Raw genomic sequence first — 27711 nt, 5'->3', positions numbered from 1 at the left:
TATGAAAATAACTTAAATCAGCAAACATAAAAATGATTCCTGTATATGGTACACAACTATACATCAGGTCTAAATACAGTAATAAAGCTTAAGTGATCACAGCCTCCTCCCCCGAGAGACCATAGCACGTTAGATCAACAGTAACTGAAGCGTCAGTTATATACTGAAGTCAACCCGTACTACCAACAGACATGGTGTTCCTGCATTTCTGAACTGTAGTATAAAATGGTAAATTCTGCAGCTTATATGGAAGATGCAAGGTCAGTCTGTCTGCAGCAAACAAGCAATTCAAAAATTTGTTATCCATGGACAGTTGCACATAGATTTTAGTAACGTATTATGCTGCACAAAAACACGTGGCACACTTCAGAAACAGCCTCCATACAATCCACCAGGAGCTACAAGGAGGCATTGCGGCTACAAAAATGGTCAAGGCACTATTCACTCAGAATCTTACTGATGCCCATCTCACTCAATATGCCATAGAGAAGCTAACTGTACCAAAGAAAGACATGGCCATTGTGCAGAGTGGCAAAATGCCACAGCATATCTGCCTGTATGTCCATAAGGAAGAGTACACCATACCTGGTTATAGCTCTGGAAACGTTAACAGTCATGACATAAAAATCTGGACCATACACAGCATACATAGTGTTTTATCCATTTTACAGCTAAGATTTCTTATAATTGCCTTATTTATTTTTGCTTACTACAATCTTTGTTTATAACTACTTTATTATATGTACTGCACTGTTTTCTGCCGAGAGAGACTTTTTCTCCCCAGGACTCTACTGAAAATGGGGTTCTCAGCTGGACATTTTCAGTTAGCAAACATAAATAAAAATACGAAAAAAAACAAAAAAAACAAAAAAACAAGTTCACAGCTGCTGTGATCTCCAAAACCAGTCAATGCAAGCTGCATGCAGTACCTGAACACTTAGCAAACAAGGAAAAAATAATCATGATACAACCACCCAACAAGAAAACTCATTTCAAAAGGGATGATTCACATTAATGGAAAAATAACACCAGTAAAGGAATATTATGACTCTAAAATGAGCTAAATAAATCGGGGATAGTGGCGCAATGGATAACGCATCTGACTACAGATCAGAAGACTGTAGGTCTGACTCCTGCATGGCTCGGTTGACACAATTTGGGCACCCAGGTTGACAGCAACCTCACTTTTGACCACCGCATTGCCTCCGTTGTATGGAAGGCTTTCTACATGGCCCAACACATAAATAAAGGTATTTCATCCAGGAACAAGGAGGTCATAACACTCCTGTACTCCTTATCAGACCCATTATAGAGTACAATACCCCCCTTCATCATGTACCTTGTCAAACACATGCAGCAGCTGGAGAGACCACAGAGGTTCCTGACCAGGAAAATCCAGGGTCTTAAACACCTATCTATACAGATAGGCTAAAACCCCTGTCCTGTCCCTCTACTCAGTCTCATACAGACTGCTCAGACTCAGAGGTGACATGTTTCTGGCAAACAAGGCCATCTCAGACCCAGCCTTGATGGAATTACTGCACATCCGCAAGTCAAACTCCACTTGTGCAACCTGCACACAAGACCTCAACCTGGTCTGTGACATTAACAGAACTTGTCAGCAGGATAGATTTGTGTCCCAAAGACTTCCCCATCTGTGGAATAGACTCTCTCTCCATGTCAAGCAGAGTACTTCTCTAGCCTCTCTTTAACAGGAACCTGGACGACTGGATGAGAAACAGAAAATGCACCCCTGGGATCCCACGTGCCCCTGTTTGACAGGGGGAAACAGCTGCTGACTTTGAGGGAACAAGGGCGAAATTCTTGGCTAGGCTTATAAAGGCCTCCTGGCCAATATCCTAGTATCATCCTATGAAACTATAAATGCCTCCTTCAGATTAAACCTCAGATATGCAAGTATTTATTTTTCAGCCCGATACATTTTATATAACCCTTTCCCTTTATTATTACATAAGTTAATCATTTTCCAGTTTTAAAACCACAAAGCCCATGCCCACATGTACAGAATCTCCAGACACAATTTAGTAAGATACACAATGCATGACTTTGGGCATCCTACACACCAGTTCACTGTAGCTATAAAACTGCACAGCTGATTAATGTCATGAAGTAACAGTCTTCCTAACCTACTTGTTAAAATAATTATCCTGTCTCCAGATATACAGCTGAACCAAACTGAGTTGTTCCTCATTTTGCATTTACGTCTTGCTTTAAAAATACACAGATGATCCTTTGCTCATTATTTCATGTACTTAATTGTATTTATCCATCTGTAACATTTGTACAGATTAATACACTTCTGCTGCTGCTATAAATAGCTCAGATAAGCCACGAGAAAACAGCTTGTGAATAGGGCACTTAATTACCAAATGGGTAAATTATTTCTCCTTCTCAAAAAATTAGTCATATCTGCCTGAAAATCAATTTATGTAGCCCTGATTTCTGCACTTCTGCTTATTATGTAACTCTGAATGTGTATGTGTGTGTGTGTGTGTGTGTGTGTGTGTGTGTGTGTGTGTGTGTGTGTGTGTGTGTGTTTCCTTACCAGGTTTGTCAGACTGTTTGGTCACAAACCCCTTTTCAGTGAGGCCTGGTAGAAAAGCTCCAATATATTATATTACAAACAATTTTAAACAGATATTCACTAATATACATAAACAGATGCTAAGTGATATACATTAAAACCACACATAGATTTGTTAATTGGTTGACTAAAGTTTGCAGATGACTGCAAGCTAGGAGCAGTCACTGAATCCCCAAATTACTTAGCCACCCTGCAGGAAGTTTTATCTCAAATAAATAACTGGTACCAAAATCATGGACTGAAACTAAATGCCAAAAAAATGCTTTATTGTATCCTTTGGGAAGTCATCTATCCCAGAGAACTACCACAGTGACAACACACCCCAAAGAGCCAAGTCAGTGGATTGGGATTTAAGAACTTATTGGTCAAAAGTTAGGCAATGGTTCATATTTGTGTGTATTGCTGTAAAAAATTCTTCTATATTGCATATGTTATAAACAAAGGGATTGTGTCTAGATCTAGGGATGTAACTGCACCCCTTTACTCAGCCCTCATTAGGCCAATCATTGAACATAATGCCTTCTTTGGAATGTATCTGTCCAGACACATACAATAACTGGAATTTCCACAAAAATACCTTACTAAAATGGATAAAAGGTCTAAACAACATGTGCTACAAGTACCAACTCAAAGACCTGTCACTATACTATGTATCCTACAAAACTGCTATGAGGTGACCTGTGTCTTTTATATAAGGCATCCTCCAACCCAGTACTGATGGATTTACTGCACCTCAGCAAGTCAAACTGCATCAGAAATACTCAGTCTAGGGATATAAACTTCTGCAACATCAACAGAAGGATTTAGCATGACAAGTATATCATGAAGAGGATACAGCTGCTGTGGAACACTCTCTCCATCCACATAAAACTAAAGCTTATTTTTGTCCGTATTCAAGTGTAACTTAGAACTACACTTTGCTGTGAGGGAAAGGTTGGTTTGCTTTTTATTTGTTGTATTTTCTATTAGTTTATTGCCTTTTTATATTTTGAGTGCTGTGATTTGTTTTCTTTACCTTGTGTTTTGCTTCTGTTCTGCTTTTAACTGCATATTAAAACTTCAAAAGACACCACAGCTTCCCACTCCCCCACCCACCCTGTCACTGTTGTGTTCTTAAACACCACCATCCTTCTAGTTGCCTGCCTCGTATGTTAATTTGACCATATATCTCGTTTCACTGCCTTCTGTGAGTAAGCACATTATCATTTTGGGAGATCACTCCCCTTAAACTATTTCAATGTATTGGCCATTCTACTGTATTCCATAGTAGCGGAATACAAAAGTGATCACCCCCTTTCACTCTATCTTGCTGTTTTAAAAATAGTAACTCTCCACTAAAACTTAACTTTTTAGACAGGTAAAACTTAAGTTATCTACTTTCACATCTAACCTCTCTAGTGCACACTGCAGTGTTTAGGATAAACCATTTATTTTTTTTCCATCTTACCTTTAAGCATCCCTGTGACTAGCACATGCTCTAATACCTGCTGGAAAGCAATAGGAAGCCTTAAACTGATACAAGCACTCAATGCTCCTTGTTAATAAGGAGAAATTAATCATAGGCACTAAACAGCCTATAATTGCAAAGTACCTTGCTAAGGTAAGGGAAAACAGCTCCTGTAATTTACAAAAAAAAAAGGCACCAAACCAGGCATGTCCAAGGGTCAGCTTCTGTTGATTTCTCCTGTCCACCTGGTGAATCTGGGCATACTGGGGCAAGGCAGCAATTGCCTCATGTATATAGACAACCCTCTCCTCCTACCACCCAACACTACAACCTGTGAGAAGCACTTACATAGCCAAACTGGAAGCAAAGCTCTCTCCACCCAAGATTGTGCTGACAGTCAAGAGGAGAAGGTTAACACCCGCACTACACCTCAAGCAACACATAGCCCTTCTAAACTCACACCACCAACACCCACACATAGAAACACTAAATCCACATATGCGGAGGCCCTTAACTGTAACCTGCCCAAGGAACAAGGACCTCCGAAGCTGAAACGCAAACAAATACCAATCACAACCAAAGTGTCACATAGCTCACACCACCAGTGTGCCACCCAGCAACAGCCCCTAAGGCAAGACAAAGTACCTAACACTTTAGTCATAGGTGAATCTATAGTCAGGCACACTGATGTCCCACTCACCAGGCTGAACAAGGAGAAAATTACAGTGAGCTAACTGTCGGGTGCCAGGATCTGCCACATAATTCATGCACTCAAGTCACTCCACAAGTACAAATATGACTCTGTCATTGTCCATGTTGGAGTGGATGACTTGAGACGTACCTCCCTGGACTACATGAAAAGACACATGGAAGAGCTCTCGGATCATGTGGCCCAAGTGGGTATGACCCTAGCCCTGAGTAGCGTCCTGCCTTCGCCCAGAATGATACCACAATATAAGTTCAAAATGACTGACTTCAACAATTGGCTAAGCTTCTGGTGTCATTCAAAGGGGATCCAGTATCTGTCTGCCTTGGGCAACATGATCGACAGACCACGATGCTTTGCCAGAGATGGTCTGCACCTGTCTCCCCTGGGATTCAGGTTACTGGCTAAGGCTCTTGCCACCCCTACAGTGCCTTTTTTAGGCAACGTTCAAAGGACAAAACCACCACCGTAACAGGTACAAGCATGCAAAATCTGAAGGTAATGCTACTCAATGCTAGAAGTCTAAACCTCAAAATGCACTCTCTCTGGAGAACATCGATATTTGTGCAGTAACCAAGACCTGGTTCAAGGCTCCAGAGGGCACCCCTGCAATACCAGGCTACAACTCTTACCACACTTTTCGGCCACCAAACCAGGATCGAAACACTAAAGGTGGAGGAGTATCCATATTCACACCACCAGGTTAGTTGCCCAACACAATGCATCTGAAATTCTCCAGGTGCAACTAACACTAGGTAAGACTGCAATCCAAATTGTAGCTTGCTACAGATCCCCCACCATGCCCCAAGATTCTCACTACACCTTTCTAAACATACTGGAAAATATTAATATACAACCAAACACCCTAATACTGGGTAATTTAAACTACCCTGCCATTAACTGGGAACACTACTCGTGTACAAACACCTTTGCCCAACGATTCTTGGAATTCATAAATTCCAATGCCCTGGCTCAACTAATCCATAGTCCCACCAGGGGCTCCAATATCCTAGACCTGGTCATTACCAACATGGGAAATCGATGCTCCACACCTATGGTCACCCCCACGTTGGTCAGGTCAGACCATACGCTAATCACCCTTAACACCCACATTCCACCCCCACCCCCCCAGTAAGGAAACCTCCATAAAAAATTTCTCCAAAGCCAACTTCATGCTACTCAAGTCAGAAGTGACAAACTTCACGACACCCATGCAGATGGGAACTGAAAGTTCGACTGCTGAGTCCTACACTAAGGCACTGTACGAACACATCCACTCATGCATGAATCGTGCCATCCCAAATAGAACCAAGATGCTCTCCTCCAAAAAAAGGAAGCCAATCTGGTGGTCCCCTGCCATAAACAAACTTTACAACAAAAGGAAGAAACTGTTGCAGAAAAGAGGAAAATCCCAAGATGCAAAAAACTCCCTTACCAGCCACAGTAAGAAGCTGAGATCCCTCATAAAATCCTCCAAAGCTAGTTACGAAAATAAAATTGCCAAAGATTCCAAAGACAACCACAAGGCATTCTATAACTATGGCAAGAATCTAAATGGCAATGCTCAGATCTGCTCTGAGCTACAACAGAAGAATGGCATTAAATATACTGATCCCAAGGATATTGCCAATATCCTGGCAGATCGATTCAGTGCCAACTTCACCCCCTAAATGGCCCATCTCAATACCAGAAGATTGCCAAATTCCAGTAATGATGGCCAAACAGGTAAAAAACGCACTCTCCAAAGCTAAGAATACAGCATCCATGGGTCCAGATGACATCCCGGACTGTGTACTACATGAACTACAAAATTAACTGGCACCTCACCCAAGTGTCATGTTTAATCATACCCTCAACTCAGGCTTTGTGCCCACTGAATGGCACACAGCTACAGTTATCCCACTCCACAAGGGGGAATCCACCTTGGATCCCAGGAACTACCGCCCCATCAGTCTGACGAGCCTGATCTGCAAGGCCATGGAACTTATAAACAAAGACATTGGCAACCTTAAAACACTGGACCCCACCCAGTTTGGGTTCGTGAAGGGCCGATCTTGTCTCCTGAACCTGATTGACTTCTTCGAATCAGTCTCCAGAGCCGTGGACAAGGGTAAGGCAGTCCACACAGCCTATCTGGACCTCGCCACGGCTTTTGACACCATCCCCCACTCTGGAATCATAGATAAACTTACTAAGCTCGGCATAAATCCCTATGTCACTCGATGGGTTGCCAACTGGCTTACTGACAGAATCCACACTGTAAAAATAGCTGACTCCAAATCCAGTTCTAGACAAGTGGAGTACCTCAGGGTTCAGTCCTGGGACCTCTTTTGTTTGGCATCTACTTCTCTGAAGTACAGGCCAACACTAATGGACTCTGGCTAACAAGGTTCGCAGATTACTGCAAACTGGGAGCCATTATTGAATCCCTAAATGATGTGGATACTCTACAAAAGCGCCTTACAGAAACAGATGCTTGGTGCCAGAGCCATGGGCTCAAGCTCAGTGCCAAGAAATGTACAGTTATCTCCTTTGGGAAAAAACATGTACCTGTGAATTACCACATAAGTGGCAGTACACTAAACACCGAAAGTGTGATAAGACACTTAGGGACACAGGTGGACAGTGGTCTCACCTTGAATAACCACATCGCCACAACAGTCAGGAAATCCTTCTATGTGGCACCCCTCATCACCAAGGGCTTTTCATCAAGAAAAAAAGAGGTCATTGTCCCACTGTACTCATCCCTCATTAGACCCATTATAGAATACAACGCCCCATTTGGCATGTACTTCTCAAGACATCTGCAACAACTGGAAACGCCGCAGAAATACCTCACTAAAAGAATCACAGGCCTAAAGCAGATGCCCTATGCTGATTAAAAAACTCTAGCTATACTCTGTCACATATCGTCTACTCCGAGGCGATCTCTGCTTAACATACAAGGCCATATCAAACCCAGAGCTGTTGAACATGCTACACTTAAAGAAATCCCAATCCCTCAGAGCCACACACTCGGGATCTAAACCTTGTCATCACAATAAACAAAACATGCTGCAGGAATAGGTTCCTGACCCAGAGACTCCCCAAACTCTGGAATAGACTGCCCATACATGTCAAGCAGAGCGCCTCTTTGGCCCTCTTCAAAAGGAACCTTGATGATTGGATGGGAGAAAGGACATTCACCCCGGGATCACGTCAGTCGCCCTGCTAGACAGGGGTCCAGGAAAGTAAATAGTGTGGGAAGAAATAGCCAGGGAATTGTTATGGCTAGGCTTGTATAAGCCCTAGGGCTGATAGCCTAGTACCAACCTATGGATGGGAAACAGAACATTTACCCCAGGACTGCCCTCTGTACTACTAATGGACACAGGCAGCTCCTAGATGCTTTATCCCATGCATGGGGCTCCTCAAATTATCTATGTTATGATCCCAGTTATTCTCATTAAGGGTAATATATAATTAACTGACCATGGGATGGGTAAGGCCAATCTATAGGCAAATGGGAGAGGTTATTTGGAGCACAAAAAGGGAAACAGGCTAGACTTAGAATGGCCTACAAGGACAGCTAGCCTAGTACTTATCTATGAACTAAAGGAAACTATTACAGTATAAAAAATACTTTACATTTAGCAGATATTGAAGACTGTACACCTGAAGAGGTGTATTACTAGATTTCTCAAATGGATAAAAGATATTTCAGATTAGTCATTAGAAATTCAAAGAAACAAAAGTAAGGGAAGGCACTCAGTGGGGTAGAAAACGTTAATATTGTAGTTAAGAGATGAAGTGTTTAGTAATGAGAAATTCAAAGAAATGGAAGTGAGGGAATGAGCTCTGCTGGACAGAAAATGTTAAAATTGTATTTAAGATGTGGAGTTTCAAATTGTACTGCCTCTCCTTTCTGCTCACTCTGTAATTCCTTGTTGCTAATGGAAGACTCATTGTGACTTGCAGGTTCACTAATGAAAAGAAGAAATAAGACCACTATCGTGACCTTTTTTTCTACATCAGCTTCTGTGCATAACTTCAATATCACAAGAACATGCCACCAGGAATTTAACCACATTTCTAGATTTGTGTGTGCAAATGTTAATATCATTGCCAGCCAAGCAAATCCATGACAAAACAGTGAATTATTAACTTCAGTGACAAGTTAACACTAAGATGAAGAAGATTTACAAGTTGTAGCCAAACAGCATTTTTCAATTTAAATGAAATAACTGTTTTACACATCAGAACTAGTCACAAAAACCATAGGCAATTTGCACTCTCAATGACTACTGCATATATTGTTGCCCTTTCTGACACACACACATGAATATGTATCTCAATATAAGACAGCAAAATGATCAGCTCAAGAAAGGTGGCAAAACTGCAGGCCTTGACAACATGGCTGCTTTCTGCTTCTGTAATCAGGCCTAACATTTACTTACTATATACATTTTGAAATGAAAAGTTATACTTTGTGAAAGTCCATTTTTACTTTCCCTTTTTGACTTTAATTGTATCAGTAACAAGCAATGCAGTGTCTCACACTACCACTAAACCAGTCAAAACCACAGACACAATAATACTGTTTACTTAATTAAGGGCACATGATGAAGATGAACAGTTCATTACATCTACCAGCTACAGGTTCCACAGTGTAAACGTATCGGCCCAATGTCTCAGATAATGTCGGTTTAACAAGTAGCTGAGATGAAGGGATGAAAGCGAGAAAAAGTTGACAGCAGGTGACTTGCTCTTTGGGAGGGTATGTGCTGGTGGCTTTCTACCACAGAAGCACCATCTGGCGAAGTTCGGAAGTGCAGCTCCTGCACTTGACACTCAGGGGGTCTAAGCCTGCTTGTGTGTGAAAACTTGCACTCTCATTGATTTTAGCACTGCAAACACTGCACAATGCTTTCAGGCAGTATCAGAGGGCTGAAGCATTTAAACAATCCTAACCCATGTTGGATAATGGCTATAATCCCCAACTCTCATTCTCCTCTCCCATTGTCCTTCAACAGCAAGAATCAAGAGGAAAGAATGGGCCTATAGGGGAGGTGAGCAGCTCATGGTTATAGGTCATAAAGGTCAAAAGTGTTTAAAACAAATGACTAAATGCTGCACTTATTCCCTATAAAGCTGACCATCCACCCCTCCCATACTCTATCTTCCAACTATCACGGGCTCTCAGAATCACACTGCTTGTCTACACTTTCAACTGCCATTCCAGAAATGCACCATTCTTACTCTAACAATGCACATCATTAAGCACAGCATGAGTCTTCCAGACAGCAACTATGTTTTCCTCTTTCATAAAACAAGTCCATAACATATTCTCCTCCAAAGTGTAAAATATACATTGTCAGGGTATGTTCCTCATTTTCTACCCCCGCAAGACTTTTTACCATATGTAAGAAGGAAGTCCAGTACACTGTCAGCCAGCTTAATTTCCGTGCCTGTGGAAGGTCTCCAGAGTTGTGCACTATATTCCAAGAACTGTATCTTAGCTACGTCTAGCACAATGAATGTATGCTATTATCTCTCTCATCAGAGTTCATCCTTGTCATGCACCTCAACACCCTCCTGATCTTTACTACTGCCTTCTCACACTATGCAACTTGGGTTCATAAATAGTGACCACTCCTTCTCATCAGTTTTCTTGACAGCTGCTCTATCTCTTTAGTCAACAAAATGTCTCATTATCTTAACACGAAAGTACACAAGTCTCTGCTTCTTTTTATTAAATCTTATTTTCCATTCACCTGCAGACTGTGCCAGCTTTCAAATTCCCCAATTACTCCACCAGTTTGGCTGCTATTATTAAACAGATCAGTTCTGTTTTCAACTCCACAGCTATAAATAAGACACTACCCTAAAACAAATGCCACCCCTAATAGTTTGGCTTACAACACAATGTATAAGACTGCCCTTTAACATTGTTAGTTTGTACAGCAGTAGCAATACATCACAGGCAAGGACTGATCCTCCTAAATTAAAGTTTGAAAGGTTCTACTAAGCACCATTTTAACAGGGATGGATTTGCACACAGACTAGTGTCTCGTGCAATAAAAAACAATCACGGATTACACTATGTACCAGATATATACATATAAAGGAAAGCTGAACAAACATTAGAACCAAACAACAGTGTTATCATTCATATTTTACAGTAGTCTCATAACTTATAACCAAAGTTAAAACAGTATAAGGCCCCAGATTTATTTATTACCGTACCCGGAAATAAGTATATGAAAATTTTTGAAACTCTTCTCAGAGAACTGCTCCAGCCTAGCTAAAATAAACTATAAACGCTGCAATCAAATAGATCAGCAACACTCATGCCTGAATTATCGTCAGTATATAAATTAGAACAGATGACAGCACATGGCACACAATTTTCCATAGCTAAGGCTACAGTTCTGTCAGTAGTCTACACATACTGTTATCCCACTAAGAAAGCCAAAGGCCCCCAGTAATCCCCCAAAGAACAGCTGAACTTGTACCTTCTGAAAGGGTTTCTCTGAACTCCAAGAATTTCTATGCTGAAGTTAGGGGCTGCTGTACCCAAATGCTGTCAGGTAGTTAATGTACTCCACTTCCCACAGGTGTCGAGTCGTACAGGATCTTCCGTTCCCACTTCCGCCTCCCTCCCAGCCAGTCCGCGTTTCCACGCTGGCAGCGCTGACGTTACCCAGGCAGCAAAACACGGAACACTGAAACGCGTATCCCGTCCTTCAATAATGCTGAGGCAATGAGGCACCCGTAGCTGTCAGTGACTGAGTGGGTGGTGCCGGAAGTGTCCTATAAAACATTAGCCGCTTGCTGTACCAAGAGGGTAGCTGTGAATAGAAATGAGGAGAATACAGCTTGTAACTAATTGGCGAGAATACAGGCTTAAGGCTCTGCTGAACATGTTGTAGTCCTCAATGGAATCTGTACCGAGCAGAACTAAGGAAACGTAGATAGTTGTTGAACGCAAGCGCTATTTGTAACACAAGAGAATCTGTGTGAGAAAGCTGTCAATGAACTGAGAAATTATATCAGATACCGTAGTGTGGGTAATGCTCTGTTTTCCTGTTTTTAGTGAGAGGGCCTTCAAACCTTAAAAAAAAAAAAAACAACACAGGACAGTCTAAGTAGGGTTTCGCAGTGTCAACAGAGTGTGTGTGAGAGAGAGAGACCATGAACATTTGTCTGAAGTGTGTGGTAGTAGTAAAAGAGTTTATTTTCATGCTCGCTTAAGATCACTTACGTTTCCGCCACGCTAGTGTAATCTATCCCTAACCCCGACCGTGTTTTAGATTCTAGTGAGCTGTCCCTGGTGCTGTTTTCTCTTTAGCTCTCTCACGACTTTTACAAAGAGAGAACTTTTGTTGTGATCTGCATGTTCCATCCTGTGTCTCACGCACGAGTGACTGGTAAAACCTATTCACAGGTCCTTCATTGCCGTTTTGATTAGCTTATATTGCTTTCCTAGGTATCCCATAGTCCATTTTTCGAGTGATAATTTCTTTTTATTTTAATGTACTGCAGTACGAGTTCAGTTTCTTCCATTTGAAAGTATATCTAATTTTACTAATAAAAAATCATCGGGTATAGCACTAATTGAAACATCAAATTTATAGTAAGTTTAATACACTGAAAAGAGAAACGGCTAGCTATCAGATCCACACAACAGATATGGTGATTATGTGCAGTATGAGTGTTGTGTCTGTATGAGGTCAGTGAATGAACTGAAGATGAGATACTGCAAATTATAATAGGGCCTGCCTTAAGTTTTCATTTTTCGTAGTGACCTCCACAGCTGTCCTTCATCCATCATTCATTCTCTACTTCCTGTGATAGTTTGAGTCCCTCAGACTTCATTTTCCTGCTGTGTGACCTTAAGCCAGTCACTTAACTAGACAGTGGTTTGGGCAGTTGGGAATTGCGTATGAACTTGTAAACATATCTTTGCTCCTTCCAGCTGACACCTGATGGTACATAGAGATAATAGCTTCATCTGCCATTTTCTTTTTTGTACTTTCTCTACACTTGCAGCCTTTTGTAACATATCAACATTAACCTGTGTATGCCCTGGTTTAATTTGATGTCCTTTGTCTGTGTATAAAGTTGCTATAGCCTTACAGTATCTCGGGTACAGACCTTTACTCTTTGTCTCCCCTCCCTCTCTGTCTTTCTCTCTGTTCTTTCAAGAATGGTACCCAGCCCCCAAAAGCCCACCTCTCCTTCTTCCTATCATGTAGTCTGGCATTTTGTTGGCCTTCACCAACCCTTATTTGTGTCATTTAAGCACTGGATGTTACCTTCCCTCTTTACACTTCTAGGCCTTATTTTTGATCTTTTTGGTTGTATCATGTGACCATTTTCTGTCTTGTCTGCTGTCCCAATGCATTTATTTCTAAACTTAGATACTGCTTGTACATGCCATATCTAAATAGACACATGAGAATCTGACCACTTTGCTCTCCATTAATGGTTTTATGTCTGCTGTGAGCCCCCTGCATTTGTGGAGACTGTGACTTTCATAATGGGTACACTGTATGGTGTGTTACATTGTGCCACATTTTTTGATGAAAGAGTATTTACATTCAGTACTCTAAGTACTTTTTAATGTCCCCCTTCTCCATCTGTTTAACACCATCTTGAATGTCTCATCATATTCCCTCACCAGCACATATTCTAGTACACCATTCTATGGGATTACAATCTTCTTTGTGAAGAAGTGCTTTAGCAGAGGAATAATTGGTTTTTACAGTCTCCTTCCATGTTCCATTTCCACCGATATTATAATATCTAACTAGTCAAGAAAGGATTTGGTCACTGTGAATTTGGCAGTCAAACTGCTTAAAAGTGTATTTTGATGGTGTAAAGATGTGACTGACAATTGGCTGGTGATGCTCTTGAATGAGTTCTCAAATGCAGAGGCTGTAAGGAAGGTTTCTTACTGTAGCTTTTAACAAGATGCTTCTTGTGGTCCAGGGTCTGAATCCCAGAGCCTCTTTTTGTCTGTCTAACTGTGCGACTCTGAGCAAGTCACGTAACCAAACATTGCTCCTGGACCTAAAATGAAATGAAAAAGATCATTGTGTATCAATGCTGTAACCTGATAAACAATCAAACAAATAAGTAAAAAATAAAATGTATATGAGATGCCATCAGAATTAATTCTATACCTACTACTTTTCATTCACAATTTGTTTTGGAGAGTTTTGAAGACAGACTTTAACACCAGTTTTGAAAATGAGTTCAATATTCTTTTACAGTGTGGCCTTTAATGTTGGTGGAAGTAGTTACACACCTCTTGAAGTGGGTTTTGTAAATAAATGATTTTCTTTCTAGTGCAGCACAGCTCAAGCAGTATTATTTTGTCTCCAGAAGAATAAACTGCTTATTAAAGTTCCTTACTATGGAAGCATACCTCTCAACCTGTTAGAGCAAGAAATCTGAAGAAAACCATAAATAGTGAGGGTCAAAGGCTCAAAAATAGGGACACATTCTAAATATTGCTCTTACAAACTTAGAAAGCTGATAGAATAACAAGTTTTGTATTAGCATGCATTTCTGAAGGGTATGATGCTTGAAACTCAAATGTCTGTCATTATTTTCTGAATTCAGTCCTCAATGATTTGTCTAAAAGCCAAAATTGTATTAGGACAGACCAAAACTATGAGGTAAAAATCTGAATATTCTGCAAAAATCTGGACAGTTGACAGATATGTATAGTAGCTATTGTTGAGTTATTATGTCTAGTGTGCAGCACATATGGTTTACCTTGTCATACATGAAGAAAGTTAGTATTTAAACATGACAGCATGAAACTGGTGTTCAGGGTAAAATGCTTTTTATTCTTAACAGCATAGCGCTTGCAAAACTTTACTTCATCGTTTGTTGAGACCCTTTTTTTGTTTCTCAGGCTGACAGCTACAAAAGTGAACTACAGGAAAGCAGTAAAAGTAGAAATTATTGCTAATGTAAACAGAATAAGTTTTCAGACTAAAGCAAGAGAGTAGAAGAGTTAAGTATATTAATATGAACCACAGAGTGCAAAAGAAACAGTTTGCAGTAAAAGAATACTGGAATAAAAAGGTAGCTAGATATAAAAGCTAATTATAAAAGCCTATCAATTGTTGACTGTGGACATAGCTTAAGGCCACAATGTAAACTTCTGCTGCTGGGTGGTTCTGAATATAACTAAAGATGAAAAAGTAAAAGTGCTACTATTGCACATGGCCACAGGCAAGGTTGATCAGCACTGTGATGCTATGTCTGATCTAAATTGCAAACTTCCAGATTTGCAAGAAATGTTGCTTCCTTTCACTACAAGAAAACTGTGAAAATTGAATGAAGAGTTTAAGTTCAGAATTGCAGTACAGGAAGAACATGAACAATTTATGACTGCATTATTTAATACTAAGGGCACTAGAGAAAAACTATCAGTTGCCAGGTACTGGCAAAAACATAAATGCACAGATTATCAGATGTTACCATTTGGTAAAGATTAGCAAAAAATGTACTGCATGCACCAGATTTAATATTAGAAAATATCTTTGGCTTTACCAGATCACCAGTGATGTTAGAGCACAGGCAAAAACACAGAATATAAAAGAAATATGCAACTATAATAGTGACAAAAATATGACATTGAATGTAAAGGATGAACAGTTAAAAGTAAGTTACAAACTGTAGCTATGATTTGCATAAACAAGGGCAACATCAAAAGCCACTTTTGCTCCTTTGGTGGGCATTCTAGCATGGAGTGCCCTGATATAGGAAAAGCATGTGCAAAATGCAAAAAAAAAAAAAAAATAACTAGACAATTCTAGTATTACAAAAAAAAATATATCACCAGACAATTCTAGTAGTACAAACCAAATAATAGATAGCAATAAGCCATAAACAGACAAAAACATGAAGAGACAGATTTCAAAAGAGATGCTGCCAGTGTAAGTGGTCAAATACACTGAGATTAAGTCTGTTGGAATCAGGCCCACAGTATATGAAGTCATATCTAGAAAATGTTTCAGAAGGAAGCCAAAGTGAAGTTGAAGATGATGAGAAGGAGAAAAAATAAACGTACATGTGTGTTTCTTCACTCCATAGAATTAACAAAACACAAGACAGGAAGTGCATGTAAATAATGAAAAATGAGGTGAGCATACTAATAAATTCTGATTCCACAGTAAATAAAATAACCAATGACATATTCAAAATTTAAAGTCACAGAAGAAGCTACAAAGAGCAGAAAATCTCTGCTTACGTATTAGGATTTAGCAGTCTTACTACTGTCATCTGGCTTTGATTCTCAGTCTGGGAAAGTTCAGTGTGTTTGCTAAGATGACAAGGAAAAAAATTAAATTTTTTTCCCACTGCCAGGTGACCATAACCTCCCTATGATCTATTGGCGCAGTCTTTCCTCTCATTCTCAGACCATTCTTTCTATCACACGCTTACCTTCAAAACCGTCCCATCCCAAGTCTGTGGTCCTTTGCATTGTCTGCATGCCTCTGCCTGCATGGTGGCAATTGGCTGAGTAGAACCACAAATCCCTTCACCCAGGATGGGCAAGATGACATTTGCTACTCACTTGCATGCTCCCCATCCCAGCTCTTCCAGCACCTGAGCCATTAGTCGATCTGTGGTAATCTGGGTCATATAGTTTTATCTTTCCATGCCACAGAGGGAAGTACTTCAAAATTATCTTAAGGTGGCACCAGAACTGACTGTGAGAGAACATGTGACTTCTTTTCTTGCTTTATACACATATTGCTTTCTTCTCGTGTGCTTATCCCTTTTTGCTGTATTTTATTCTATTAAGTTTTCCTTGTAGTTTTGCAGATTCCAGGTTAAGGCAGAAAGAAAACCCTGTGTTTCATTTTTGTGATGCCTAAGGAAGGTTAATTACTTGCAAACTGTGAAAAAATGAATTTTAGTTACTTGTGCCAGAATAGACTGGTATGTGAGACAGCTGATTTCTTCACCTTACCAACTCCATTTATTTTGTATTCTAATGTCCATTGGGTTTTGAATTGATTACCTTTTATGTTAACCTCTCACTCTTTATCTCTCATTTTTAGTAATGATCAGTGTAAGATCATATTGTGAAATCATTCATATGTTTATACACAGTAGATATAAATGTCAATACCTATAACTTTAACCCTTTTTAACTTACATTTCATCTCCCTTGTTAATACAGTTAATTAGAATAGCTGTAAACAGATAAAACAGAGTATAGCTTGTCTACAAATACATCTTATTATAAAACTTATCAATTTAGAGGCTCTCTGGTAAAGGTAATAAAAGTAATACACACTTCTCTGATTTTCTTTCAAGTGAGAAAGGTTGTACTTCGTGTTTAAGTGCACTACATGAGGTGCTTTTGAAAACATGATAAAAAAGTTATCTTAGTGTTAAGAAATGCTTCATGCTCCTGAGTAAACTACTCAACATCAAATAAATGCGCCCAAAAGGATGTTTTCATTTCATTAAGTATTGTATTATGTTTTTTATATTTGTTCTTGATTTGTTAAATACTGAGGAAATAAGTGCTATAATACACTAGAAATGAAAATCTAAAATGAAGATGTGAGTAGGAGAATCTTACGTAACACACTGACGAATCCAAGATCATTTTTTTCACTACCAATGTTAAATATTTTGCAATCAGCATAGGTCATTATATCATCATAGTTAACCTGAAAGCAAAATTAAACATGTCCATCTTAAAATGTAATGAGAACTCTAGTGCAGTAAACGATATACATATGAAATCAGACTGGTATTCTCAGTGACCCAACAAAAGCTGCTCAGGTGGTAAAAGTAAATTTTATGATATATAGCATAGCGTAGTGGTGCCCATCAAGTGGAAGAATACAAGTGCCACAAAACCTTGTAAATAGTTATAAAAATAATGTTTGTAGCAGTGTTATGAAGATTCCATTGAAAACAGAGAGGTGTTTCTTGAAATGAGTTGTGTTTCTGTAAAGTTGTACTTTTTTATTTATGTTTTAACAGAAATATACCTAGTTGTTGTATTAGTAGGTACAGGCTTGCTTAATGAGCTGTTAGGTGTAATATAGATGGCTGAGAGAAGCCACAGGGCTTTTAACTCTTATGAAAAGGGCTTGGTTGTCCAGAGCAGCAACAGTGGGAGAGGATCAATGACAGTAAAGAAAGGTATTGTTTAAGAAGAAGATTGAATTTGTTCTTACTAAAGAGAGCACTACCAATAGAGATGAATTCCCAGCAGTAGATGACTGACTTAAAGATACTTGCCATGTGCTTATTTAAACCAAAAGAAGATTTTTTTTCTTTGCTCAAAGAATTTGAACCTATCTTATTTTAATCTCTGTGTAATTGATTGAATTGTTTTTATAAAGATTGGTGGTCTTGGCTGCTTTAGTCTTCCACCTATATTAAATTCTGTATCCATGAAAACAAACTGGTAAAATGTTGGAAAAAGTGAGTGCTTTTGTGGATTAACACAATTAATAATATATACATCAGGAAACGAGGTACTAGTTAGCATTCAAAAGTTATCGTAGTCATAAGAGCAAGTCTAGATTAAGTTAAGGCAGAAACTGATTATTTTTTAAAATATTTCAAAACTAACTAAAACCGCAGATTGAACTAATTTGGAAACCAGTAATAATATAGTCTTTCCTTATGTTAGTAAATCAAAAGAGAAAATTATAAATCTGTATCCCTGTTTTTTGTCTATACAGTTTTCCAGTAAAAAAAAAAGAAGTTGTTTTCCAAAACTGTGCTGAAAAGTGTACAAATAATGTAGATCAGACTGCTTTTGAAATACATAGAATGGGTGAGGTATTCTCTTACAACTTCAACACCACTCTCCTGATCAATGCAGGTGTACAGAGAAACTATATCCACTGAGGCAAAGACATAATCTTGCTGTGTTATTTGAGTTTCTTTCAATATTTTGAGCAAGTGCCAAGAGTCTATGAGGTAGTATTCAGATTTTTGCACAACTGTATTCAGCATGTAATCAAGAAATATTGATATAGGCTCAGTCTTGTAGTGGTCTGCATCCATTACTGGCTTAAATGGAGGTGTCATTTTGTTTTTATGAACTTTGAGGATCCCAAAGAGTCTTGCCATTATCAGCCTGCATGAAATTATAGACTTCCTGGTTTTAATCACATTGGCACAAAAAGTTCAGAAAGTGTGATGTCTGTGTCAGCAAAACAAGCTTGAATTTTATCTTTGGTAGTTTCTTCGTAGTAATTACTTTCCATTAACATGTTGTTGATGGACTGAGTGTACTCACTATTGTTCATTACAACCATCATACCTGCTTTATCTACTCTCATGATTCTAATGTCTCTGTTAGAGGACATTTCATGGAGGGCTTTTCTTTCTGTAGTGGAAAGGTTATATTTTTTGACTTTTTCATCAGTTGTGACCTTAAATCTACATCTTTCATTTCTTGAAATACTTGCAAAGTATTATGTAAACTGGGGTTGTAGGTGCTTCGTTTATGTGGTGTTTTGGTGTCTTTGTTAAAGTTGGGAACATCTTGCAAAATGCAATGTAAATTTAGTTTCTGGACATATAATTTGACATCCACAATAATGTCAGCAAAGTTTGCAGTCTGGGTAGGAGTAAAGGAAAGCCCTTTATTTAATACTTTGGTGTGATCAGAATTCAGTTCAAAGTCACTCAAGTTTAAAATATCCACACTGTAGTCTATTTTTTCTTTTTGTTTTTCCCTCTCCATTTCCCTTGTGTTTTGCCTATTACTGTTCATTTGGTGGTTCTGATACCCCCCAAAGTATGCACTAAAAAAAGGTGGTGGCAACAATAAAGATGGTTGACTAATGTGTTGGTGACTTCTTCAGTGTTAGTTCTCATATTGTCCGACACTGTATTGGAACCTTGTGTACTTTTGGAAGGCTGTGGAACACTTTCACGAATATGAAGCATTGAAACAGTGATGATTGGTTTGCCTTCTTTGATAAAATAACTTCACCTTTCCATTGGGCTGAATGTCTCTACATACTTTGTTCCTTTTTCTCTGGATAATTGTAGCAGTGTGTCTGTCAGTTTTTGCTACTATACCATTGTACAAAGCTTGGAACATTGTAAAACTGCTTGATTTCTTGATTTTTTCATCAAGCATTCCAGTTTCTTCTTTTGGGTCATTGACTTTGTTCTATAGTCATCAATCAAAGCCTTCAGAAGGTGACTCCCTGTTTCATTAAAAAGTTTTAGCAGGTCATGATAAAGACTATCACCACTATTAGTACCATTAGGAAATTTGAAATTCTTAGTCCCAATAGAATGCATTCTAAGCATACATATTCTTCAAGGTACAGGATTTCATATTGCAAGGTCCTACATTTAATGGCTGAATGCTCAAGTTTAAAAATGTCACTTCTACAAGTTTCCTATTGATTAGCATGTCTAATGCCACAGTAGTTGTCTAATTTATCAGAGTGGGTGTCATTTCCGATGGAAAAAAGATTAGTAACAGTTTTAGAAAGAACTTCAAAAATGTTCTCAGTACCTGTATTTAATCCAGTGACAACATTGAAATTACTCTGTAAGTTCGATTTAGGGTTCATTGTGTTGACCAGTTTGGAAGACGTTGAAGGACCCGGAGTTATTCTCACTGTATTTTGTTCGGATTTGAATCATTCCAATAATCCACATATGTTGGAGACTGCCGTCGTCAGTTTCTGTGTAAGGTCCACTAGTTCTTAGTTTAGGTTCATAGGTTCATACTAGGCTATCTGCCCTAGGGCATTTATAAGCCTAGCCAGAGTGTGTTTGGCTTTCGCCACCCATTTTAAATTAATTTTGCTATGCCCTTTTTCGAGGTTAGTATAGGTTCATAGGTTCATACTAGGCTACCTTCAGGGTGAGGGTGAGTGGACAAATCCAAGTTCACATCCTGAGTGAAGAAGTCTCCTTGCATACTATCTACTGCAAAAACTGGAACAGATAACTCAAAAATCAGAGTAGATCTGAAAAGTAGCAAAACCAAGAAACACATTCTACTTTTCAGTAAAGAAGGAAACAGCCACCCTTTAGTTCAATTTAGCACTTTCATTTTATTAATTAATTTAGAAACAGAACTTCTTCAGAATCTAAACTTAAAGCAATTGTTGTCTGTTTAAAACATAACACTTACAATATTAGGTTCCAGTAATAATGCCTAAATCAGCTTTACAACCAATTAGAAAATACTGAGAAAATCACAGAAGTGCTAAGAGCTCATTAGGCTCAACATTAGTGTAGAGCAGCCAATGACTTTCCAGAAATCAACTATTAGACCTCACAAAATAAAAAAAGCACCCAATGACTTTCCAAGAATCGGCTTTTAAACCAATTAAACATAACGTAAAAGCATCCAATGACTTTCCAGAAATTGGCTTTTAGACTAATGAAAAGTAAAGAATATAGAAAAATCATTAGTGCTGAAAACATAATATAGCTTAAGACAAAAAATGTATATAACGTAAAAATAAAAGTAAATTAAAATAAAATAAACTATAATGATCTGTCAGACCGAGCAACACTGGGATCTTACTGATCAAAGTTTTTTGCTAGACTCGGGTGTTTGTCTGTATTCAGTCTGATCTGCCACATCGACTCACAGCATTCTCACAGCACCTTGTAATCTCATGTGAACTCTGACAAACTGACGGTGTTAATAACGAAAAAACTGAATTTCTTAAATGAAATACAGTTCACTGAATGTTTCACTAATGCATTGTTTGTTTCTTTTTGTTTAATAGCTAAATTGTGTTCTGATAGTGATATGGTTTATTTTATTTTAATTTACTTTATTTTTATTTTCACTTTCTGTACTTTTTTGTCTTAAGCTATATTATGCTTTCAGCACTTCCATGATTGTTTTATATTCTTTACTGCCAAACAGCAATTATTAGAAAATGGGAATCAAAATGTAAAGCGACTGTATTTGAAGTACAAAATATTGTAAATAAGATAAAAGAACGGGAAATGGGATCTGTAGAAAAGGTAAAAGATAAATTACATACAAATAAATGGAATTCGAAGGAACAATACATGTTAATAATGCTCAAGAGGAGAAGTGGGATTTAAGGGAAGGAAGAAATTGAATAATTTATGTGATGTTATTTATTATTTTTTTATTTTTATTTTACATTTGTTAACCGGGGGTGTCTGACTGAGCCAAAAAGACCCTTTTTCAGCAGAGGCCCGGGGAGAAAAGCTCCACAAAGAAAAATTACAGACACATTTAGTTATTTAGACATGATCAGTATACACACAAATTACAGGAGACATGTTTTTACAGTGGTATGCGGCACATAAACAGTTACAGTGGAGAGAACAAACAAAAAATATTAATTTTAAAAATAAAGGTAATTAATAGATTTGTGGTGTACAGCTGAAATTTGGAACATAGGTAGAATACATACATAGTACACAGGTACAGTACATACATTGTAGATTAGCCAGTGTTTGTGAGTAAGATTGAAAACTATTATCAAGTGCTCTAGATTTTGTATGTATGTGTTATCCGCTTTCACTAGCCTGGGGAGCAATCATGGCACTGCCAACTTTCCTTGAGATGTTGCCTGATGAGGTCTTTAAAGGAGGCTTTGGATGATGTGTTTTGTATGCTTGTAGGGACAGAGTTCCATTTTTTAGCCACTGAACTACTATATAGTGCATCTCCAAAGCTATTGTAGCTGTCGGTGACTTCTAGTAGTTTGCTTGATGATCTAAGAGGCCTTTTGGCTGAGTGATGTTGTACTAGGTTTTTGAGGACAGGACACTTATTGGGAAGGTAATAGATAGAATGACAGAGGCAGAGCTCATTGTAGGTTAGGAGGTTGGGCAGTTCAAGCCAGTGGAGCTGTCTCAAAGCAGTACAGTGATGAGTTCTGTATGAGCAATTTGCAGCAAAGCGGGCAATTCTGTTATAGCAGGCTTCCATTTTGCTTAGTCCAGTTTTGTTGAGATTGGTCAGAATGGGAGATGCATAGAGTAGGGTGGATAGAAGTTGGGAGCGAGCAATGGCTGATCTTGTGTTGTTGGTAAGAAATGGTTTGATATGGTAGAGCGACCCCAGTTTGGCATGTACTTTTTTAATAGTTAAGTTGGGATGACTATCAAATTTTAGGTGGGAGTCTATGGTTATTCCCAATAGCTTAGCCTGTGCCACTGGAGCAATTGGAGTAGCATTAGTGGAGTAGATAGTGAATTGACTGTTAGTGTTTTTGTTAGAACTGGTTATAATCATAAGCTGAGTTTTCTTTGGATTGAGGATAAGTTGGGCTTTGGTAAGGTAGTTTTCAACATCAGAGAATGCTAGTTGAGTTGTTTGCAGGAGGGTGGGAATGTTTTGTGCAGCACAGATTAAGGTAGTGTCATCTGCATACTGAAATATAGATGCATGCTGTGTGGAGGCATGGAGGTCATTTGTGAAGACTGTGAATAGTAGTGGTCCTAAGATAGAACCCTATGGGACTCCTATAGTTATGGGCAGCTGAGGAGAGAGAGACTTTTCCCATTTCACAGCTTGCTACCTGTCAGTTAAGTAGCTTTGGAACCAGGTAAGAGTGGAATTTGATAGATGATATTGGTTTAGTTTGTTTAGCAGGATTTGGTGTGAGGCTGTGTCAAATGCTTTGGACATATCCAAAAAAGAGTTGACACTTGTAGGCCTTCATTTTGGAGACAGTTTACTGTGTCTGTGAAGCAGAGGAGGGCTGTAGTGGTACTATGGGCAGGTCTGAAACCATGCTGAGTAGGTGACAGGATGTTGCTGTCTAGGAGATAGTTTAGCATCTGGGTATGGATGCATTTTTCTAGGATTTTGGCCAGGGGGGAAGAGTAAAGCAATGGGTCTGTAGTTATTAAGTTCAGTGGAGGTCCCGCCTTTATGTGTGGGTGTAACATAGGATATTTTCCAGAGTTTGGGCACATAGTTTTCAACAATTGATCTGTTTATGAGAGTGGAGACTGGGATAGCAATAGCATCTGCTGTGAGTTTCAAGAAATAGCTGTTGGACCAAATGAAAGTTGTTGTAAAGAAAGAAAAATATATGTAATGTATAATGTGTGTAATTAAAAAAAAAAAAAAACAAGCCAAGCAAAGAACTGGCACTGGAATGTAAAATAATTCTAAATATAGTAACCAAATGACCAGGTGGCAAATAAACTGAAAGAACACTTTATTCATGTTACGGTTAAGCTCTTTCATCTGATGGTTCTAATGATGTTTATAATAGATGAAAGTGTTTAACCATAACATGAGTAAAGTGTTCTTTGAGTTCATTTGCTACCTGGTCATGTGGCTACTAAATTAAAATAATGTCAAGGCAATATGGGGTTGTCTTCTTTTCTATTAATGTATGTATGCTTATCTCTTAAGTGATAATTTAGTAAAGGTGTTAGGACCGGCCTTAGGTCAACTGGTGCCCTAGGCAAAAGGGCTCCATGGCATCCCCCACCACACCACCAGGTGCCCCCATCTTGGTCTGCCTACACCAAACAAATACTGGAAAAGTGACCCTGCTAGAGTGCGCCCTAGGCAGCCGCCTAGTTGGCCTATGCCTAAGGCCGGCTATGGGTGTTAAAAAAGTGTAAACTCAAGAAACTACTTAAGGCATAAAGAAATGATTGGTTTTAAAACTCACCCTGTCCTTGTGAAAGACCAAAAAAGGTTTAATAGATATAAAGGCCTATAATGCAGAAACCTGTTTAGAAAAAAAATAAAGCTACCAGCAAGGCAGTCTTCTAGGTTAGAAATTTCAGAGAAGAGCTACCTGCAGATTCAAATGGAGGTCACTACCTTTCTTGATAGTCCAATATGCAACCCACACTTTAATAATTGCTAACTGGAAATAAGATAAGTGGGGTCCAGTGGCAGACAGAATAAAATAGCTGAAAGGTATACCTTTGTAGAAATATATGCAAGGCTAAAATTGAGCATTTCACAGGTACTAGAGAGGTAAGAGTGTCCCTACTTTAGATAGGTTCTGTCTTCTATCCTGGCATGAAAAAGAAAATCTATTCAAAAAAGGTGGGCTTTCTTGCATCCTTCAATACCTGTGTGCAGAAAAAAAAATTCCTAAAAGGGATCAAAACCCTGTCATCCATAGAGTTAGGTTCAGATTTTGGATATTCAGATGAATCAGACACCCCATGTCCTGTGTAACAAGCCAGGTGTGTGAGGAAATTTCTATTTATTGCCCTTGGTCGGTTGCATGAGAAGAGAGAGCCAGTATTGTCTGGGACAAAAGGGAGTCATCAATAACATCTTTATTAAATCCTTCCTGATCTATCAAAGAACTTTGGAAATAAGAGGAAAGTGTGGAAAACATAAAGAAACATCCCTGACCAAGGGATTGAAAAAGCATCTGCCTTGTGGGCCTGTTTGCAAGGTCTCTTGGCGCAGAAGTGTTTCAGTTTTTTGTTTGGAATGGAGTCAAATAGCTCACTTATCTGCAAGAAAACCTCCCAGTGTAGTATTCACACAGGAGGGTCTGTCCTGGACCTGCTAAATGAGTCAGTTACCGCATTCTTCTCTGAGGAATGGAAAGTTGCCTGAAGAAATAAGTTGAATGAATTTCTGTAGCCCAGGATCCAGCCTGAAAATGGAGTACAATCATGATTCTAATAGTCTGTTAAAGTACATTACAGTTGTGTTGTCTGTTACCACTATAAGAGTAACTAGAGACCAAACCTGATTCATAGTTTTCAGGACATTTTTAACAGTCCTCTTTTCTTTCAGGTTGATATGTTCATATCTGTGCTGGGATTTCTAAAGTCACTGTACCTTGACACATTGAGAAGCAGCACCCAAAGCAATTGGAAATATGTGACAGGGATAGTGAGAAGGCTTTTCTTTGGGAGTTTGATGCCTGTAATCTATTAGATTTTCTTTTTGGAGTTTATTTTCCACTTTCATTTGAACTTTTCTTTCCCAGACTTAAGCTGATGACCAGATTTGAAACATTTACAAAAAAAAAAAAAAAAACTGTGCCTGGATTGGAAGGATAGTGCCTTTGAAATGTAGGAGTGGAGATAAGAAAAGCTGTTTAACTCCCTTCAAAAGTTTTCCTCTTTCTTCAACCTTTCTTAAAACTTCAGCAGAAGTGTTTAAAAAATAACACGTTCTTGACAAAAGGGGTATTAATAATTGAGCTTTAATGTCCTCAGGTAATGACTGTGATCTTATCCAAGCATGCCTTCTTATAATGGTATAAACTACAGCTGTTCTAGGGACAGCATCCACAAAATCTTAGCCACACTTGATTGTGTTTTTTAGCAGAGATGAGCATGTTCATAGTCTAGATTTCAAGTCAGAGTTAAACATATTATCTACATTTTATCCCATGTTGCCCAAAATAGATAAAAGGAACTTAAACATGTGGGTTTGGCAATTAATGGCTTTAAAAGCTAAGGTGGCAGAGGTGCTGGCCTTTGTGGCACAGCAAACAAGAGCTGTACTATCCATATCATTGGGGTTTGGATTAGAAGAAGGAAAGGTCCCAGCATTTTTGTCAGCATCAAAAGAAATTACAGCGGGTCAGCAAAATGATTTTTATAAAGGTACTGATGTGTATCAGGATCCCTATAAAACTTACTTGGATTCTTAGGGAAAGAGGCTGAGAGTCTGGAGACACTAAAATGTAAGAAAAGGCATCTACTAGAGTCCCCAGAAGCGGAGGTATAGCAACAGGCTTAGGGGTATCCATATTCAACAGGTCATAGTTCCTTTTCTGTAAGCCAGAAACTTTTTTTTACCCTCCCGCTTGAGAAAAGTCTTTCATTTTAGCAACATTGACATCCAAAAGTTATTTCCTTATTAGGAGAATCAGAAGATAATGAGTCATCTGCCTCAGGTTCACATCCAGTTGGTGAGAGAATTTTAGAGGAATAATCAAGCTCTTTATGGACAAAATCTGAAAATGTATTTTCTTCTGAAGAAGAGGGAGTAGAAGTAGAAGAGGCTGCAGGCAAGGATGAAGATCTCTGAAAGGACTGAATAACTTTAAACAGACCTTCTGCAAAGCTGAACCAGTCTTCTTTATTGCCTTTTCAATTAGAAGGGAGAGGGAGTAGAGAGATATGTTCTGTTTTCTTAGTTTGTTTCCTAGGAGTGTCCAAACTGCCATCTTGGAGTGGAAGACATTGGCCTGTCTAACATAAGCAAGCCATGGATGTTCTCTTTGAATGAAAGTTGGAGAATGCTTCCCTCACTCTCAGATAATATGATCCTTGGTTCTCCCTTCTTGGCTGTTTCAAACAAATGTTTGGTCTGATCAGACATGCAGCTATCCTGAGCCATAGCAACCTCCAAAGGGGATGTATTAGAGACCCCAGGGGAAACACATAATCAGTCTGGGGCCACAAACTTGCCTAGGTGGAGTCATCAGTCGCAGACGAAAAAAAGAGATGGGAAATCTGGTTGTCATTGATCGCATCTCAAAATGATTTTCCCATTTGTTTTACCTAGGTGGAAGGTCCGCCGAAGAGGAAGATGACACCATAGCCACACACACCAAGTTCTGAAGATGTTTGTTCTCAGTGTTAAGTGCTAAGGCAGTTAAGCATATTTTTAACAGTATTCATAGTGAATGACTGACAAATTATATATGATTTAACATCAAGTTCAGCCCCTAAGCAAAAGAAACAACTTGGACAGGAGTGGTTGCATGGTATTTGGCACTCACAGTCATACTTTTTTATTCTGACATACATAAGAAACTTTCTCTCAAAAAGTTGTAAAGAAATAGGAAGGATCCCCAGTAAAGTACTTATCTACTTGAAAACCTTGTGATGAAGCCAACCTTAAGGATAACTACATGTGATGATGATGAACATCTGCATACATAGACTAGCAGCAAAAATGTTCTGAGTTTTGCATGTCTAAAGACCTCTCTAATACTGGCATGTTTTCTCTTATTAAGGGCAGAATTGTAGTTTGTGTGAAAAATG

At 38.8% G+C, this 27711-nt stretch overlaps 1 protein-coding gene across 2 annotated transcripts in view; it reads right to left on the bottom strand.

The window, feature by feature from the left end:
* Positions 1 to 11443, bottom strand: part of PDXDC1 (pyridoxal dependent decarboxylase domain containing 1) — a 674140-nt gene extending 662697 nt beyond the window's left edge. The window contains exon 1 of one of the 2 annotated variants that reach the window (XM_044089172.1): positions 11253 to 11443. The gene's annotated coding sequence lies outside the window, so the exon portion shown is untranslated. The remainder of the gene's footprint in view (positions 1 to 11252) is intronic. The other variant, XM_044089173.1, reaches the window with a different exon arrangement.
* Between the last annotated feature and the right edge of the window lie 16268 nt (positions 11444 to 27711).

Source organism: Protopterus annectens, chromosome 12.part0 (genome assembly GCF_019279795.1).
Source record: "Protopterus annectens isolate FY-2018-M chromosome 12.part0, PAN1.0, whole genome shotgun sequence".
NCBI classification, from domain to species: Eukaryota; Metazoa; Chordata; order Ceratodontiformes; family Protopteridae; genus Protopterus; species Protopterus annectens.
Note: the sequence above shows the minus strand (reverse complement) of the source record. Positions and strands in the feature narration are given on the sequence as shown.